Source organism: Epinephelus lanceolatus, chromosome 6 (assembly GCF_041903045.1).
Source record: "Epinephelus lanceolatus isolate andai-2023 chromosome 6, ASM4190304v1, whole genome shotgun sequence".
NCBI classification, from domain to species: Eukaryota; Metazoa; Chordata; class Actinopteri; order Perciformes; family Serranidae; genus Epinephelus; species Epinephelus lanceolatus.
In genome coordinates, this window is record NC_135739.1 from 20,697,536 (window position 1) to 20,716,549 (window position 19,014).

Below are 19,014 nucleotides of genomic sequence, written 5' to 3' on the forward strand. Positions count from 1 at the left end.
AAATATCTTAAAGCTAAAAACACACATAATTTTTTCAGGAGTTTCTGGGGAGCAAACCAAAACTGAAAAGAGTGAATATTGGACTTACTTACTAACTTATTTGTTAGGTGGACAGAAACACCTCTCCAAATCAACACTAATGTTTGCTGGAGGTGAAACTGTTTTACCCAGACAATAAGCTGGTGATGTGGCAACGGCTGTGAATTTTGATATTTTCTGCCCCCTTGATGGCAAAAATATGATTTTGACACAGAGGTTTTTTTTTTTACCTCAAGGGCTTCACAGTGCTTTAGCAAAAACGCCAGGCACATAAAGCGTAGAAACACAAGGTGTGTGGCAACACTAAAACAGCAAGCAAAAAGCTTAATTCTCATTAAAAACAGTTGCAAAAAGCCACGTCCAGCTGCTAAAATGCTTTCTGTGTGACCAGAGCCTAATGCAACTTATTTCTCTGTGCATTTATGACCATTAAACACTTTGGAGATTTAAACAAAAAGACGCTCCTGATTTGTTTGGCAGTTTTGTTTATTTTGGAGCCAGAAGTGACCACATTTAGAAGAGAGGGTGGAGCTGTGAAGGACGAAGGGTGGATATGACTGAGAACCCGAGGACACCGCTGTGGTAGCGACTTGTCAATTACAAGGCAGCCATGTCACTCTGACACACAAAAAGAGAATAAAATTAGCTTTTACACTGATTTACACGCAATCTCTGTTTGTCCTCATTTGCACTGCCTCATGTTCAAACTGGAAGGCTAGGTATTTTTAGATAAGAGTATCACCATTCTGTCAAATTAGACTCAAATGTTATGAGACGGCCAATGCAATCTTCCAAACAGTCCAACAGCAAAGTCTCATCAGCTGAACCGCTGTGGATAGGACAGCCAATGCAGCTGATTATATCACACTGCTCAACTAACACACACACACACACACACTTGGTATAACTGTAGTAGACTCCCTCTGATCTCGTGCAGTAGTCTCTCATGACAAAAAGGCTTTTTAAAGTATATCAGTGGAATTTTATATTATTTTCATGAACATCTATGAAGAGTCCAAATAGGTTTATTGCAGGAAGAAGCTCCTACTGTTGTTTTGCTGGAAGTCTGATTGCAAATTTGCAAGACACAGACTTCCACTCGTTTCCAAAATTCATGAAAAATAATTATTAAAAAATGCAAAGAAACATTTTATTCATTTTAAGGAACGAGTAGGAGACTGCTACACTAAACATGTGACTGCTGAAACACTCACAGCTTCTTATTTCTCTTTGTTTGACGAAGTACTGTACCTATTCAGTGTAGCTTAGGTAACAATGTACCCTTCATCTACCTAAACAATAGAAACGCCATTTCTTTGTGAATGATTAATGTTCAGCATGTCTCTACTCTGTCTTTTATCGCAAGAATCTGTGCAAGCTCATTTGCAGTGACAACAGGCATTTTTGGACCAGATGAACTGTTTCATAGTTCAAAGAGCCCCCCTTTATTTTGATGTGTCCCTACTGCAAGAACTACAAAGGATCGTAGTTCTTAGAACCCCTTTTTAAGCTGCTTTTTGGGAGGAAGTACTCTCCCAGCACAGCAGGAACTGTGCCTAACGCAAGAGTGCAGTGATTGGCCCAGACACTATTGTATGTTGATTGGTTGAACACAGCCAATGCAGCACCAGCAACCGCCATTTTAAAAATCCATTCGCCGTGTAAATAACAGACAACACAAAACACAGGCTACAGCTCATAACAAATAAAAAAATGGAAGAAAACACAGACAAGGGAACAGACAGTTAAGCCCACGCTTTACTGAGCATATATGTAACAGTGCAAATTGGCTTTGACTGGACAAAGCAAAAGTGACAGTTGGCTTACAGTACGTCACATCACCGTTCCAATTCACAGTACAAGCCCTGTCAGGGAGTTGCCTGATGACATGAACTAACGACTGAAGGTAATGTCATGTGAATATTTATTAAATTGATGATCTTATACCACTTATTTTATCAAATGGACCAGTTCAACATTTCTCATCAGCAACTTTCTCCAACCACTCACAGTTTCTTGTGTTTTTCCCCCACAGTGCTAAAAAATGTTAAACTTTAACATCAGGAGGGGTGTTGTGCTTTCACAGAGGAGCTGGAGGGACTTTGACCAACATTTGGATAAGGGTCTTAGGAATCGCTGAGACATTTTCATTATCAATTAATCTCATGATTTTTTTCTCAATTAATCAGTTATTTAATCAATAAAATGTCGAAAAAAAGTAAAACTTACTATTATAATTCAGATGATGTTATAAGATTACGTGCATCGTCTGACTAACAGTCTGACAGGTATTCAGGCTTATACATGTCAAAGACAATCAGCAGATCTTCACATCTGAGAAGCCAGAACCAGTCAATGCACCTTTGCTTGAAAATGACTGAAACTATTACTCAGTTATCAAAATAGGCACCTATTAGTCACCCTGGGCAGGTATTTTGGATAAACAAGCAGCACTAATGTGGCTTTCAGGTTATACAGCTTGGGCCTCATGCTGCAGCAGCCTGGATCACAACATCCTCACTAAATGCACCTGTGTAGATGTGGTGAAGTGTCACCTCAGCCAGAAATCAATTGTAATGTGCCTCCACTCTAGTCTCCAAGGAGGTGCTGTTCCTCCACCCTGCAGTCCCACACTGCCTGCACAGCACTGAAGATGGGTACTGCTGTATCTGGACACATGCCTGTGTTAGTTTTTAGTGATGGTGCATAGAACACAAACTAATATAAAGGTACAGAATCTCACACATACGTGTAAACTGTTGTATCTCTTTGGCGCACACACTCGTGATGATTAAGACATCCAATTTCTTGTGTGCAGTTCACAGCGCCTCTCAGTCATTGTGAAGTACGACTGCAGGGTGAGATGGAACAGCAGGTGATTTGGAGCCCAGCAGGCAGCCGTCATCAGACAGATTTACACTTTGGACAATAACAGCGTCCACATGATTTGTCTCTGTCCACAATATTCTCTGTCAAGGTCCAGAAAAATGAGTGTGATTGTTGGTTTATCTGTTTGGGGAGAAAATGGGTTTCATTTCATTTCAGATGTCATCTTAAAACATCAGATTGAGGATTATTCCAATTCAGTCAACCTCCAAGTCAACTCAGTGAACAAAACAGCCAGTAGTAATTTTAATTAAGACTTGATTGCAGTGTCATTTGAATCATCCCAGTTGCCATAAGAAAATGTTGGCAATTCTGCAAATCACGACTACATTAAATTTGTAGGATTCATACGTATCATATCAACCAACAACAGGATGTGGAGGGCTTGACACCTAAGTAAGATGCCTGTCAAGTTGCAGACCATCGTAGGCAAATGTTTGAGACCAACAAACAACCAGTTCATCACTGTGTTTCCAGCAGCAATGCATGGATTAATTTTTTTTCCACCTGGGATAATGCCAAAAAAAAGTGGTTGTTTTTTAACAAGACATTGCTGCGTTTCTTGCCAGAATAATGCCACCAACGCCACGTTCTATAAGCTCAGACATGATCTTTTTCTAACCATAACCGATTGCTTTTTTGTGTCTAAATATAACCACACGTTCACCACAGCTTTGCTGAAATGTAAAGAAATGTAAAGGTTCAACATACCCGCTGTATAATAATGTATAAATGTAACATAGCCATGGTTTGCAGGAATGTACAACAGAAATATTTACTGTGGAAATTGGGTTGTTTGAGTATTATTTCGATTTCGATTTTAGAACATCTTTCAACTCAGCATCAGAAAGATGCTTAAAGATTCAAATATACAGCCAGCTATTTTTTTTTGTAGGAATTTAATCCATTAAAAATAAGGTCTGTGCCAAATTTGCCATACTAAACTAAAGCACAGATGTCATCCTACTGTATACAACGCAAATAAATAATGGTTTTGAATCTGTAAACTTTTCTTGTACTTTTGAAATCTCTTCTCCTTAATGTGTCCTTTTTTATGTTGTGTTATCAAAGCTTTTGAAGCTGTATTATTTTTGTTATGATGCATACATTGAGCAGTTAAATGTACATCTATAATCAATGTTATGTGCCATGTCAAAAAAATCATTTGTTTGCCATAATCACTCTTGTTTCACACATTAAGGCACCATTTGCTCAAATCCCAAAGAAATTAGCAAAACAGACAAATGTTTCATTACTCATTGAACTCTGGTGCAAAATGCCAGCTCCTCAGGAAACTGTGACGAAGTCTGATAATAAGTGTCAATGCTGACATAATGTTCCTTTAGACAAAAGCTCTGATAATCTCTTATCCTGAACTTAAAACCTGGAAACAAACTGAAAAGAGCCTCACAAAGAGTCTGTTAAGCTTTTGGTTTCTGATCTTGTAAATTCAGTTCATATGTGAATATCAACTGCATATAATTTAGTTTATTGATGTATTTACTGAATACACAGGAGCATATCTTACTCTTATGTTCGTAAATATTACTGATGTGAACAAATGTAAGATAGATATAAACAATAAAACTTTGACTTAGTTGTGTGATAGTAGATCGATTGATATATCTATCTATAAGCAGATGCTTGTTTTACATTTGAATGATGTTTTTTTCATGTCAGGGATTTATGGTAACCAACAACCAATAATGCTAAAAAAACACAATAAATACTTATCTCAAACATTCAGTGTCTTCAAAGACATACGCACACTTACTCTCTGCTCGATCCTCCCTCCTAACTGACATTCAGTTGACCCACAAGGAGTCGTCTCAGTACACATATCAGCAGTGTCGTCCCAGCGAGGGGCCTGTCTGCTGTGTCAGGGTGCACCCACAGTTAACCTCACTGTGAACATTAAGTAGCAATATAAATGGAGATTAGGCCCTCCAATGTAGAGAAGATAGAGTGCGAGGAAACAATGTACGTCTCCCGATAAGTAACAATGATAAGGATGCCACGGAAATGACTGTCTGGATTAGGTGCTTGTTGAGAGGATATAATCCCCAGAGTGAATGCCTCTTATGAGAATTGTGCTGTTATTTCTTGATGTCTATTGTTAACTAGAATAACTGCTTTGCGGTTGTATTCCTCCGCGGGGTCAGTCAAGTCGCACTTACAGTTTACATTCATGTCTGTGAAAGCATGCTGAAAGCATACAGTCAGTTGCGCACCTAAGATAAGTCTCACCAATTCACTATCATCATTCATGTCTCCCCTTCTGTTCCTGAATTATGACATTGAGTAATGGCCAGAGAAGGGATTCTGCAGAACATTATGATGACACAGTGAAGCTGACCTTTGACCTTTTGGATATAAGATGTAATCGCTCCATCATTATATCCTTTTAGACATTTGGGTGAAATTGTGTCATAATTAACATATGAATTCTTGAGTTATGGCCAAAAACATGTTTTGTGAGGTTACAGTGACCTTGACCATTGACCACCAAATTCTAATCAGATCATTCTTGAGTCCAAGTGGACATTTGTACTAAATTTCAGGAGACTCGCTCAAGGGGTTCCTGAGATATTGTGTTCAAAAGAATGAGACGGTTGCAGGGTCACACTGACTGTAACCTTTGACCACCAAAATCGAATCAGTTCATCGCTGAGTCCAAGTGGACATTTATGCCAGCACTTAAGTCCCTCAAGGTGTTCATAAGATATTACGTTTGCAAGGGTGAGACGAATGCAAGATCACACTGACCTTGACCTTTGACCAACAAAATCTAATCTCGTAGCCACCCTCTCTCTGTCAACCTCAAGGCATGGCTGCTGTTGTATTTACAGTGGCAGCAGCAGCAGCAGCCATCACCTGACTGCAAGCACCTTTAGACACACACATTCATGTAGACATTTTACAACAGCTAAAGGTTCAGTGTGTAGGATTTAGGGGGATATATAAGCAGAAATTTAATATAATGAATATATTTTCTTTAGAGTATTATCACCTACAAATACAAATGGTCATGTTTTCCTTACCCTAGAATGAGCTCTTTATATCTGCATGGGGAGCAGGTTTTTACCTGCGGAGATCGCCATGTTGCACTGCCATGTTTCTACAGAAGCACAGAGCAGACAAACCAAACACTGGCTCTAGATAGGGCCATTCTTGTTTTTATTTCGGGCACCGTAGTTAGTAGCCTCTCTATGATGAGCAGCGTTGGAAAAACAGATTTACTGAGATAGAGACCTCTGTGGATATTTCAGCTCCTGGTAAAAACCTCCTGAACGTCTGGATCTTAAGTTATCAGGGTAAAAAGGTGAGCAAACATGAGCAGGTGCTGGGCTAGCAGCCAGCTTGCAATGGTAAAAATCTCCTGAACAATTAACACTGATCCTAGCTCAGAGTTCATGCTTGGCACATGGGAGAAATTTCAGCTGGTTGCAATCTGCAATCCTCACCACTAGATGCCACTAAACCCTTCACACTGTCTCTTTAACTAACCATTGAACAGCTATGTTTTCAACAGATACAAAGCAGCCTGTACTATGTAGTCTGGGTGCATATGTAATGTCTCTCCAACATAATATTTATTTTATTGCGTTTGTTTATCTGTGTTTTATCTATGTGTGTTTTGTAATACGTGTTGTCTATTAAGTCCTTTATAAAGGGGTAATAACTTTATGTCAACACAAAATAAATCAGATTTAGTTAACTATTTGTATTAAATTACAACTACACAAAGTTTACGTCACTTCTCATACATAGTAATTTTGACAAAAACCACCAACGCTGTCTCACTTCAACGTCGTCAAAAACTGGCGCTTGGGCAGTGACTGACGGTGTCAGATACCACCGAAAAAGCAGACCTTCAACGTCGGCATGATACGTGGCCAGTCGCTATTATAGTTAAACTGCTCTCTGCAGCATCAGGGGGAAACACGGCGGGACAAAAACAAAAGTTAAGGCAGCGAAAGTCCAAGGTGGACGGGAAGAAGGATGGCTGGGTCCAACAAACAACGACTCTCACCCAGGACAGCTGTATTTGCGTCACGTAAGATCATAAAGCCAAACCGTGTTCATTTTTCTTAAACCTAACCATGTGCTTTTGTTGCCTAAATCCAACCATGTGTGTTTGTTGTTTGAGGTAAAAAAAAAAGAAAAAAAGAAAAAGTGTGTTTTTTAAAATAAGACAATGTATTTAACAGCCATAAGTTGCCACAGCGTCCCAGAGCATTAACAACCAACGCACCCAAGGTACCTTTCACATCATATCTGGACGTGGAAGGTCCATGACCAAATGTTGATAAGTTTGTATGGATGTATTACAATCACAGTCTTTTCCTGAACCTAACCAAACTATGACTATGGCGTTAATGTTCTGAATGTCCTATACAGGATCTTAATCTCTAAGAAGCATAATGAAACAAACGAAGTAAAGTAAAAAGTACAGTATTTTGCTCTGTGGTGTAGTGCAGTAGAAGTATAAAGTAGCATAAACTGGATATAAATAAATAGGAGTACTTCAGAATTACACACAAGTGCATTATATGATTAAATGTACCTAGTTACTTCACATCACTGCATTTTGTCAATTAATAATAAGGCATCTGATTATAGGATTTATGATAATAAGGTGTGAGATAGACAGACAGCTGAAAGACGCCTCTCACCCAGTGCGTTCTGGGATATGCTCCAGCCCTGTGTGACCTTGCTCAGGATAAGCGGGTATAGAAAACGGATGTATGGATGTTTGCTGTTGTTTTTGTGTGGAGAGGGAACGTGATTCAGCGGTCAACCCCCAGGACCGGCAGGTTAGAGGGGAACAGTCTGTTTTCTCAGAGTGCTCAAACGTCACATAACAATCGCACATCTCAGCCCGCCTCAACCTGCCACATTTCATTTGATGTTTGTTTATCAGACTGGGGTCGCACACCTCCTCCTCCTCAATCAAAAATACAAGACTTGTATTTTTCGAGACAAGGTACTCTGAACAATACATAGTTTCAGCAAATGTTTGCAGTTCAAAACAAAATGAATCATGCAAATGCTGCTTGCAGAATTATGCAAATCAATTATCACAGCGAGACCCGGGAACAGAGAAAAAAAAATACATATAAATAAAACAAAAGTGCTGATAGACTGAGAGGGATTTAGATAAGAATAAAGACAAACAGCAAGCAAGAAGAGTCAAAGAGGTATGGATCATTACATTTTGAGTGCACTAAATTAAATGTCCGTGTAAATATACATATTGCATTAGATATAAAAACGTGCTGTAAACACAATGTGCAGATTAAAATTTCGTATTTAATTTTAAGAAAATCCTTGTTGTTAGTGACACCTCCTTCTGAGGCCATTAAGTGAACTGCACTAAGCACTGTAGCAAGCAGGCATCTGCATCGGCCAGCTAACACGAGACTGACCGTGACTGACCAGCACCCTGTTGATACTGGAAAATAAATCATAATCATATTTCTATTTCATTTAGATGATACCAACTCACAATACCATGATACCAACTAGCTTGCTGTTTGCAAATTACTTTATCAGCTGACATTACAAAGCAACCAACACCAGATCCACGCAGCATAACTTTACAGCTAGCTGGTTAACCTTAGCATGGATTAGTTCATCCACTGCCCAGCAAGTTAGCTACGCTACATGGATCTGCTAGTGATTGCTTCACAGCTGATAAAGTAATATAAAAACCAGCCCTGGGAATCTGAATGAATTAGCTGCCGTTATCCACTCAGTACAGTGTTTTGCTATGTTTGCTTGCTAGCAATTCTCGTCCACATTGCAAAGCAAGCCAAGGCTAGCTAACATTAGCCAGCTAAAATCACAACATCACAATATATCTCACGTCAGTGTTTCCTCTGTGATTCTTTCAGCATCAGATGGCACCGAAATTATGATATGGAGCAGCTACTTTATAATATGAGGCACTGAATTAGATGGAAACTGCTACCAGTTTCTCCTCCATTGTTTACCAACTGTAAACTTGTTGTCATGACCACCACAGAAGACCCGCCTCTCGAATCATCTGATTGAACAACAGGAAAAAAGATGACGGAAAAAGAGATGACGTGGGATGCTTTTCCGCTTTGAGCTGAAGTTTTTTCAACTCGAGGACTTCAGATTGCTCCAGCAAAGATGTTATGCGCCAAGAGCGCAGAAACACGAGGTGCGTCGTAACGCAAGAACCACAAAAAGCTTTATTCTTATTAAAACAACTACAAAAAGCCACCTCCAGCTGCTGAAATGCATTCTGTGTGATTGGGGCCTAAGTCAGCGGCTGCAGCAGCTCAAATTCAGCCAGTGCAAACCTCAGCGGTAAGTGAAGGTCAGTCTTCAGGATGCCGTTGCAAAATGTATGTGACGGAAACATTGCATGTCCGGACTCTGTGTTGTGGTGGGTGCCGTTCATTTGGTGACATTAGCGAACTCCATTTCTTAGCTAACGTTAGCTAATGTTACTGTTGCACATCGTGGTGGAGCTGAAGAGAGATGCAACACACTTTTGGGAGAAGGTGGCCTTGAGGGCTGTCTGCCAGAAAGGGATTACTTGGTTATGGTTCATCACGTCTTTTGGATCTCCACAAAAAATTTGGCCCAAGAAAGTCAGTTAAGGTATCTGATTTTAAGTTACAGTCCGTTTACCCATTGGCAATAAAACAGGATGAATACATGTATAAAGCTACAAACAGTATGTTTGTAGAGATGTGTGTCAACTCTCCACGTACTAAAATTCCAAATGTTATAATGACTGAGGAATACTATATAAATCATGCAATGGCCCATTAGATGAATTTAAATGAACAAATCAGTGTGCTCTGTTCTCCCTTGTGCTGTGTCTCATGTTGTCAAAACAGTTTTTGTTAGTTGTTAATGTACTTGCATAACTAATACATGTCTACGACAGCGACAGATTTCAATGCTGTCCTTCTCCATTTGCATCTACATCAGTGTATAAACCTCTCCACCACTACCACCAGACTCCTCTCTCTGCACAGGACAATACTGCACAGGTGCAGAGGAGAGTCAAATGTATCACCCTTTTAAAGTCAAAAGAAACTGAAAATAACTCCTTTCCAGCTCAGTGCTGCTATATTTATTCATTTACAATGCTCAGGAAAATTCCTGATATGTAAATTAATAAATGTACCAGCAGACGAGACGCTGTGTGGGAGAGTTTTCATTCAAGTTGTGCTTTCCTCTGATGCGCCTGTCACATATTCAGGCGTTAAAAGATAAAACAACATTTTAAAGTAGAAGTGAAGAACTTTCTATCAGAATTACACATTTACTCATGAGCCCCTGAGGATCTGCATTATTATCCTCTTTTGTTTTCATAAAAAGATTAATTAAGAAGCGGTTTTTATGTCGCAGCTACATGCCAGATACTCACCCTGTACAGGAGAAATCTAAGTCACTCATTCCCTTCACATTTCTTTCAGATTTCCGTCTTGACAATCACCCATCGAGAGAGACTAATTACCCGCGATGATTAGTAAAAAAAAATTACAGGCTGCTGTCAGTTCACAGACTGAGGAGTTGCACAGAGTGACAGTGATGTGACAGAAAAGTCTTAATGGATGTGAAGAATTTAAGAGATGATGCACTGTGATGCAGAAAACTACAGCAAAAACTGACTGATTGTCGGGGTGTTGGTGGCTTAGTGGTAGAGCAGGCGCCCCATGTACAAGGCTGTTGCCGCAGCGGTCCGGGTTCGAGTCCAGCCTGTGGCCCTTTGCTGCATGTCATCCCCTCTCTCTCTCCCCCTTTCATACTTAACTGTCCTGTCCATTAAAGGCAAAAAATATCTTTAAAAACTGACTGACTGTATTAAAATTCAGTTTTAAGTCCTCTGATATTAAACTCTACCATCAATCTGCAGCTCAATCAGTGTGGTTAACGCCCATGATAGACATGATTACACTTCAAATTCAAATTCATACCAATTTCTTTTTTAGTTGCAATTGTTTTCTAAGAGTTTCTGAATGAAACACTTGCGTCAAAACTTCAACCAGTGGTCAAGGTTTCCTCCGGCATTTTGTGGATTGCATTCATCTCCAGAGGAAAGAAAATGCAAATTAAGTGCAGCAATGTCTTGAGGCCTTTCAGGCAAGCGACTGCAAGGTCACACCTACTGGTGGTAAGTGGCCTACTTGAATTTTCATGAAGTGAACACATTACTGATGTGAGGTCAGGAGCTTTCTCAATGGCTTTGAGCGTGTGCCATTGGGATAACCTTTTGATATTCAGTATGCTTGGTGTTGTATTGTATATACAGTAATCTCTATAAACAGATTCTGCATATGTGTATCCCTGCAGTCTCTCGCTGACTCCCTGCTGTCGGTTGAGCAATGGCTCTCAATTGTTCTTTCAAGGTAGCCACTGTACAATACATTATCTTTTAACAATTAGCAATTAATGGCAACAAAATAAAATCAGAAAAAACAAGTATGGTGGTATTTTGAAAGTAGCAGCTTGTTTCTCTGAAAACGTACAACTCCACTGCTTATTTGGTCGTTACGGAAAAATCTCACCTCAGTGAGTTAGCAAAGTTCATGTTGAAGTCAGCCTGCTACAACAGTTACAATGGCAATACATAAAAATGTCTCTGACCATCCTGCTATGTTGATTCGAATGGGACTGTCCATTCTACTCTCATTGTATTTCTATGGTAGTCCATTTGTAGTCCGAGTAGTGCTGACCAAACATGTTTGAATGGCAGGTAAATTGTCAGTGTGGAGACATGGTACACATCAGCCAAAATGCAGTCTCTTTGGCAGCCCTGGTCAAAATTTTGTTTACTGCGAGTAGTTAAGTAAGTAGAGGATGAACTGATCTCCAAAAGGCATGAAGTTAAAGACACATTTCTAAAATATTTTGAGCAAGATTACTTATTTAATTTCAATCTTTTACAGTTTCAAAATATCAAAAAAGGAAAATGGCCTGAAGCAAGAGTTTGGGCACCCTGCATGGTCGGTACTTAGTAGCACCCCCTTTGGCAAGTATCACAGCTTCTAAACACGTTTTGTAACCAGCTAAGAGTGTGTCAGTTCTTGTTTGGGGGATTTTCACCCAATCTTCATTCAAACGGCTTCTAGCTCTGTGAGACTGTTAAGCCGTCTTGCGTGCACTGCTCTATCCACAGATTTTTAATGATGTTTAGGTCAGGGGACTGTGAGGGCCATGGCAAAATCCTCAGCTTGCTCTTGAGGTTGTCCATTGTGGATTTGGAGGTGTGTTTAGGATCACTGTCCTTTTGTAGAAGCCATCCTCTCCTCATCTTCAGATTTCTTACAGATGCTGTGATGTTTGCCTCTAGAGGTTGCTGGAATTTGATTGAAACCATTCTTCCCTCCACTGACTGCAACACAAACCCAAAGCATGATCGATCCACCTTGGTGTTTAACAACTGGTCAGGTGGTCTTTTTATGAAATTCTGCATTTGTTCTCTTCAACCTTACTTTTGCTCACTGCGTCCAAAAAGTTCTATTTTAACTTCATCAGTCAGCAGGACTCTTTCCAAAAAGCATCAGGCTTGTTTAGATATTCCTTTGAAAACTTCTGAGGCTGAATTTTGTGGTGAGGATACAAGAAAGGTTTTCTTCTAATGACTCTTCCATGAAGACCATATTTGTGCAGGTGTCGCTGCACAGTAGAGCAGTGCACCACCACTCCAGAGTCTGATTAATCTTTCTGCAGGTCTTTTGCAGTCAAACAGGGATTTGATTTGCCTTTCTAGCAATCCTACTAGTGGCTCTTTTGGAAAGTTGGTGTTGGTCTTCCAGACCTCAACTTTGACCTCCACAGTTCCTGTTAACTGCCATGTCTTACATTTATTATTACATTATGAACTGAGGAAACAGCTACCCGAAAACACTTTGCCATCTTCTTATAGCCTTCCTCTGCTTTATGGGCATCAGTCATTTTAGTTTTCAGAGGAGCAAATGGCTGCTGATTGATGCAATATTTATAAAGCTTTGAAATTTGCATTACATGGCAATATTGGCCCTCAGCCTAGACAATCCTGTTTCGTAGAGGTATGTCTGTATGTTACTAAACTGCTTTCCTAATTACATTGTTATGGCAATGTAACCACTGCCTGGATTATGTACAGATTTCTTTCAAGCAACGAAACACTACATTTATGTACCGCATAGGCTTCAGAAGAAGGTTGTTGGGAAGGATGGTGGGCGTATAAAGTACAGGACCTTGACCTTAGAGCCCTGGGGTTGCATCCAGATTCCTATCTTAGGTTTAGGCCACAAAAGCACTTTGATAAAAGTTAAGGAAAGATTGTGATTTTGGTTAAATGCTGTCTATATTAACAGAATGCATGATATGCTCTCCATAGCGTTTCCATCAAAACCAATTTACTGTTTTAAATTTGTTGTGTATTAATGCAATTTCTAAGAGATAGGGCTGCTCCAGAGGCTTTATCGCCATCAGACAATAGCCGATGGATTCTTAGATTGTATTGTATAGCAAATGATCACAACCAGTTAGGGCAACTAGCTTTCAACCACAGTGCAGGGTACTTCTTTGTTTTTCATTTAACTACTAACCTACTATAACCTGCTGGAAGATGTCTATGTTCTTGTTGTATTATCTACATTGAACCCAATATGTACATGTAGGCACACAGGAGCTGCTTGCTGCTGGCTGTAAAACCTTTACAGATTCAGTGGCAGAAAGGAGACCCAACTGTTCCCAAATAAACCATTTTTATCTGCATAGAATAGCTGTGTGTGTATATGTGGATTTTTGTTGTTGCTCACACACAGGAGACTTGTTCAAAATGAAGAGAGAAGGACTGTGAACTCCCTTGGAGGCAATACAGCGGACTTGCCAGTGTTACATAAGGCAGTGATTGCTCCTTTTAAAGACACTGGCACCTCTGTGTTTTCCTCAATTCCTGGCTCACATTTTTCTACATTGGCACAGATTGGATCTATGACATGCTGAGGTGTCAGCGGTTTGGCTCTGACTGGAAAACAATAGAATGAATGGGCCAAATTTATCACAGATTTTTCTCAGTTCTTAAAGAAAGAGGGACATTTGCTTTTAATCTGTAAGAGGCTTAACCCCCCTGCTGTGAGAGGAAGTAATGTTTATAATCCCTAAAGACACAAGTTTATCAAAGTTGCGGCGTTAGAGATGAAGCACCCCCACAGCACTGTCCTTCACCAGAATCAGTTCAGACTAGTTGGAAAGAAAACCCACCTTCAGATGATATACTGTTTACTAATAACACATAAGTGATCCTCATACAGAAAATACTCTGTTTTGGGGGTATGCATTTTCCCTTGATATGTGTCATCAACTTGAGCTTGTATTTTATAAGTATTATCCGGCCTGATTTTCATGACATTTTCTGCTCTCTTACGGACTCCACTGTTGTGAGCAAAGCAAATGTCCCTCCAAGATTATTATCAAAACAATAACTAAACCAAACCCCAACCATCTTAAACCATAATATAAAAAAATATTATCTCCAACTTAAACCTGATAATCTCAAGGCCAAGATCCAATAATTTTTAATGTGTCTGATTTAGTGGCATCTGGCAATGCCGTTGCCAACATGGAAAGCAAGCCTAAGGCAGAGAGAGCACACCTCTCTGCCCTTCCACGTGCAAACAAGGAAAGCCTGAGACAGAGACAGCAAACCCCCCTGCCCTTCCATGCGCCTACATGGAAAGCCTAAGGCAGGGAGGGCAGCAGCAAGAAACCCCCAGGAACAGCGCAGAGCAGCATCAATGACAAACAGAAATGACATTGATAAGTCAGACACAGCAGGAAAAGGAGGAGCTGGGGTGGAGGAGCAGCTTGCAGAGGAAGCAGCATCAGTAGGTAGGCCAGAGCAGTTTAACTAGGGCGCCCTGAATGAGATTTGCCAGTTGGTTGTATAGAAAGAAATCATGTGTTCCTTTGTGCTGTATCAAGTCTTTGTTTTCCGGGAGATTTTACCCAGTCCATCCATCCATTTTCTGAAACAGCTTATCCTCATAAGGGTCACGGGAGGTCTGGAGCTGATCCCTGCTGACATTGAGCAAGAGGCTGGGAACGCCCTAGACAGGTTGCCAGATCGTACGCGGTGGCAAACAGAAGTGCATTGTGTGAGGTAGGCCTATGGAGAACCAATCTAAACACCGATAATGTTAGAATTCTATATCCATTACATTGTACAATTAACATGTACTTCATACTGATAAGTTCAAAGCAAAAAAAAATTACCACTTAAAAGTGGATTTCAGAAAAGTAGATAATGTTGTCTATAAAAACATATCAATAAAGACAGCTTTCACTGAATAAAAACACTGTCATATACTGCAGGGACGAAAATCCCATTTCATAGTTGGGGGGGACAATAAACAGTAAAATTTTAGAGAATAATTCCAGGGGGGGACAAGGAAAAAAAGTTGTAGCTTGTCTTTTATACAACATCTTTTACCGCAGTTTGACACTTTAATCTTTTCTCTATCTCTCCAACAGGCAGGCATAGGACCTTTCTTAGCACTGGCTGAGTCCACCTGCACATGTCCAGATTTAAAACAAAATGATTGAAATCAAATTAACATGTACACAACAACAACAGTCAGGTGCGCCGTGCTGTCCAAGGTGCTGAGTGTGTCTGGAGCAGAGCAGGTCTCTGTCTCCCCGTGCGCAGTAGTGTGAATATTTATGCTATTAAGTAAACGGAGAAAACATGTCTCTCATTGTTTAATAGCAGCAAAACAATAAGGCTTCATTCATCAAAGACCAAAACTCGATCTCTCTCCTTCTCTCCCTCTTTTTCATCTGGCTCAGGTGTGTGGAATGGATCTTTCTCTCTGGCTGGCTGCAGCAGCAAACTGTTTTGTTTGTTTTTTTTCGTTTTTTTTTTTTACCGGCAGTGAGATAAACATTTCCTGCAATTAAACTGGTGAACTGGTTTATAAACAGTGTGCTGTGAGATCTGCCGCTGCGCACCTCAAAACCGTGCGTAATTATCGCGTGTAATGGCTGCTCCTCGTCAGTTAAACTGCACGTCTGTCATGTTTGTCTCACTGACAGGTAGAGAGCCTACAGATATTAACTACGAGCCGCTCCGTCACTGACTGCTCTTGTCCTGTCCTCTCCCTCTTCTTTCTCTCCTGTCCTCTCTGACTATCACTAAACTTTGGCTTTTGAACAATGCAGGAGAAATGTTGCAGACAGTTTATATTATCAGCCTTTGCCTGGGGCTTGTTGTAACAGTAAATGGTATGTGTTGTAACTTGTGTAAGTTAAATTGTGTCTGTGTGAGGGAACGTCTTACCCCGCGCGATGTGGGCAGCTGGGTCCAGCCACACGCTGCAACTGCTGCCAAGTACTAACGGCTGCTAGCCCCGCCCGTTGGAAAGAGTGTGGGATATACCACTACTAGGAATGGGAGGGGGGGACTAAATCTTTTAAGATTTAAATAGCACTAGCACATTATTGCGCTTTTATAATGAGCACCGCTTACATTGTGCTTTTAATAAATACTACTGCATTGTTCAAAAAGTATTAATTGTGTCTCAAATTATTCTAGGGGAGTACAGCTTTATTGAAGGGGGAGTCATGTCCCCCCTGTCCCCCCCGGGATTTCCACCCCTGATATATTGTTTTCCCAGTGTAACAAACTCTTATGTGTTTTAGTGCTGAGCAACTGTTTCCCTCGAGTTGTGCGGTATTTTCTCCCCTCAGGGATTCCCATCCATCCTTAGGTGTACTGTGTGGACCGAGCTTAGTATTGGCTCGTGACCACCATATTAAAAAAAACAAAAAACTCGAACTTGACTCAGCTTGGCAGAGACACTGAATGCTGGGGGTGCTGCTGTTCGAACAATTCATTCAGGTGCACAAAACCAGCACAGTCAGAGCTCATCTCCTGACAGCCTGCAGATATCTGCTGAGGCACACTGCTGTTTGTCAGTAACAGACTACTTTTTATGTGTAATTAATTTAAAGCATTTAGCATTTCTTTAAAATAGAATCTTTTAAAATGATTCATTTTCGTAACTACATTCGTCATAGGTAATAAGTGATGATAATGAATTAAAATACAACAGTGGCACATCCCTCATATTCATGCCCTGCCCTCCACAGGCCTAAAGCAGTCACTACACTGCCTTTAGAACACAATGTAAAGTACATCTACGATATGGTTTCTTTTCTTATTGCATTCAAGTTTTCTGCCCTACCTTGTCTGTAGTTTTGCCAGACTGTTATGCAACACATTAATTCTAAGTCAAGGAAGCAAAAAAAGTTCATCTCAACTTGTTCCTGTAAAAGCAGGGGACATGAATATACTAAAAAAGGAGCTAAAACAGCCTAATTTATCATAAATCTGATTCCCCACACTGACTCAACACAAAGATGACTGTAAACTAATAAGCAGAGCAGTCGGTTCAGGGAATGTGAACACAATTTAAAAAAGTAGATTTTCATTTGTGATGACTCACAGAAGCTGCACAAGGATAGAGGACTGAGTAATGCAAGTGTCAGACATCCATACAGTCTCCTAAAGCCCTCACTTCACTGCATGAGATCGCTGTGTCAAGATCAGAGGTCACTAAAGGTCACCAGTAATTGGTCACTGATGAATTAGGTGTTTCAGATGGGTAGAGAGATGGCTAATCAGCATGTAATCCGTGTGCGTTCACTCAAGGAAGCAAGCTAATTTTCTGACTGTGCAATAGTGGAATAAGATGTTGTTCCTGACTTTGGTGGCATATAAATTAGCACCTGCAATGCTGAGTCACCTGGTGTGCAGACAATACAATGTACAATGACTAGACTCATTTACATATTGTGGTGCTATTTTTAACTCTCACTCTGGTCTAATTAAAATCATAGAATGCACAAATTGCAGCGAGCTGTTCCTTTCGGAATTCGTGTCAGTGGTCTCTCCAGTAAATCACATGTGGCAAAGATTGTTCACAGATGAAGGGAAACGTGTGTGTGTGTGTGTGTGTGTGTGTGTGTGTGTGTGTGTGTGTGAGTGAGTGACAAGGGGGGCTTGCTTGTGTCAGTGATGAAGAAGCAGAGACGGTAAACATGACTACAAAAGAGTGGGAGGAAACTAAATCTGTCCCTTTCCAGACTGCGACCTCATATGTTCCCTAAAAGGAGAGAGCACAACAAATATTATACCTGAATACCTTCTGCTTTTCCTCCTGCTCACCTGTCACGATGGTGACAAGACTGGGCTCCAAAAAGACAGAGACAGACAGGCAGAGGGAGGGAGACTAATAGAGATAGCGCTTCTTTGCTGCATTGCTGGGCTTGTGTCCCATCATTTCTCCATCTCATTTAATTTATCAGATATAGCCTGGCTGAATCACCCGACCTTGGCAGTGATTATGCTCACCTTGTCAGTCATTCTCTTAAGATGTGTCTGTGGTGTCACATGAGAGTTGCAGCATTGCTAAGAGCAGTACCCTGCAAAGGCATGATAAACAAAAGGAGGTGGATATAGTATGGTTTGGATAGCTCTCTTTAGCATGGGTTTATTTGGTTATGTTATGTTCAGACAGAGATGCATGTAAGCTCTGCTTTGTGAAATTAGGTTTTTTTTTTTTGTCAACCTTCTCAAGGTTAGGGCTGGGCAATGTATACATTTTATATCGACATCATAATATGAGACCAAGCGAGGCTCAAAAGTGAAACCAAAAAGGGAGTGCCAAAAACTGCAGTTCCTCAAATGGCCACTTGAGGCTGGCTCCAGAAGCCAGTCAATCCTAACAGACCCCTATGTTAAAATGCCCAATTTTACAGCAGAGATAAACATGTTTACAGCCTGGTACAAAAACAGTTTAGGTCTCTCTAGCTAAATTCCCCCCCTTATGACAACTGTGTGGAGGTTGAATTTTTGTATAACTCACACGTTTAATTTTATTAGGCTTAAAGTGACACATAATTAAGGGTGGGCCATTTTGAGTGACAGGTTGCTCCAGCCTCTTGCCCAAATATGGTCACTCAAGGCTCCAAAGCCTACATCAGCGACCTGTGCTGACAGCGTCAAGACGCTAAATCCAACTTGTGTTGCATTAGTAATAAGCAATAGGA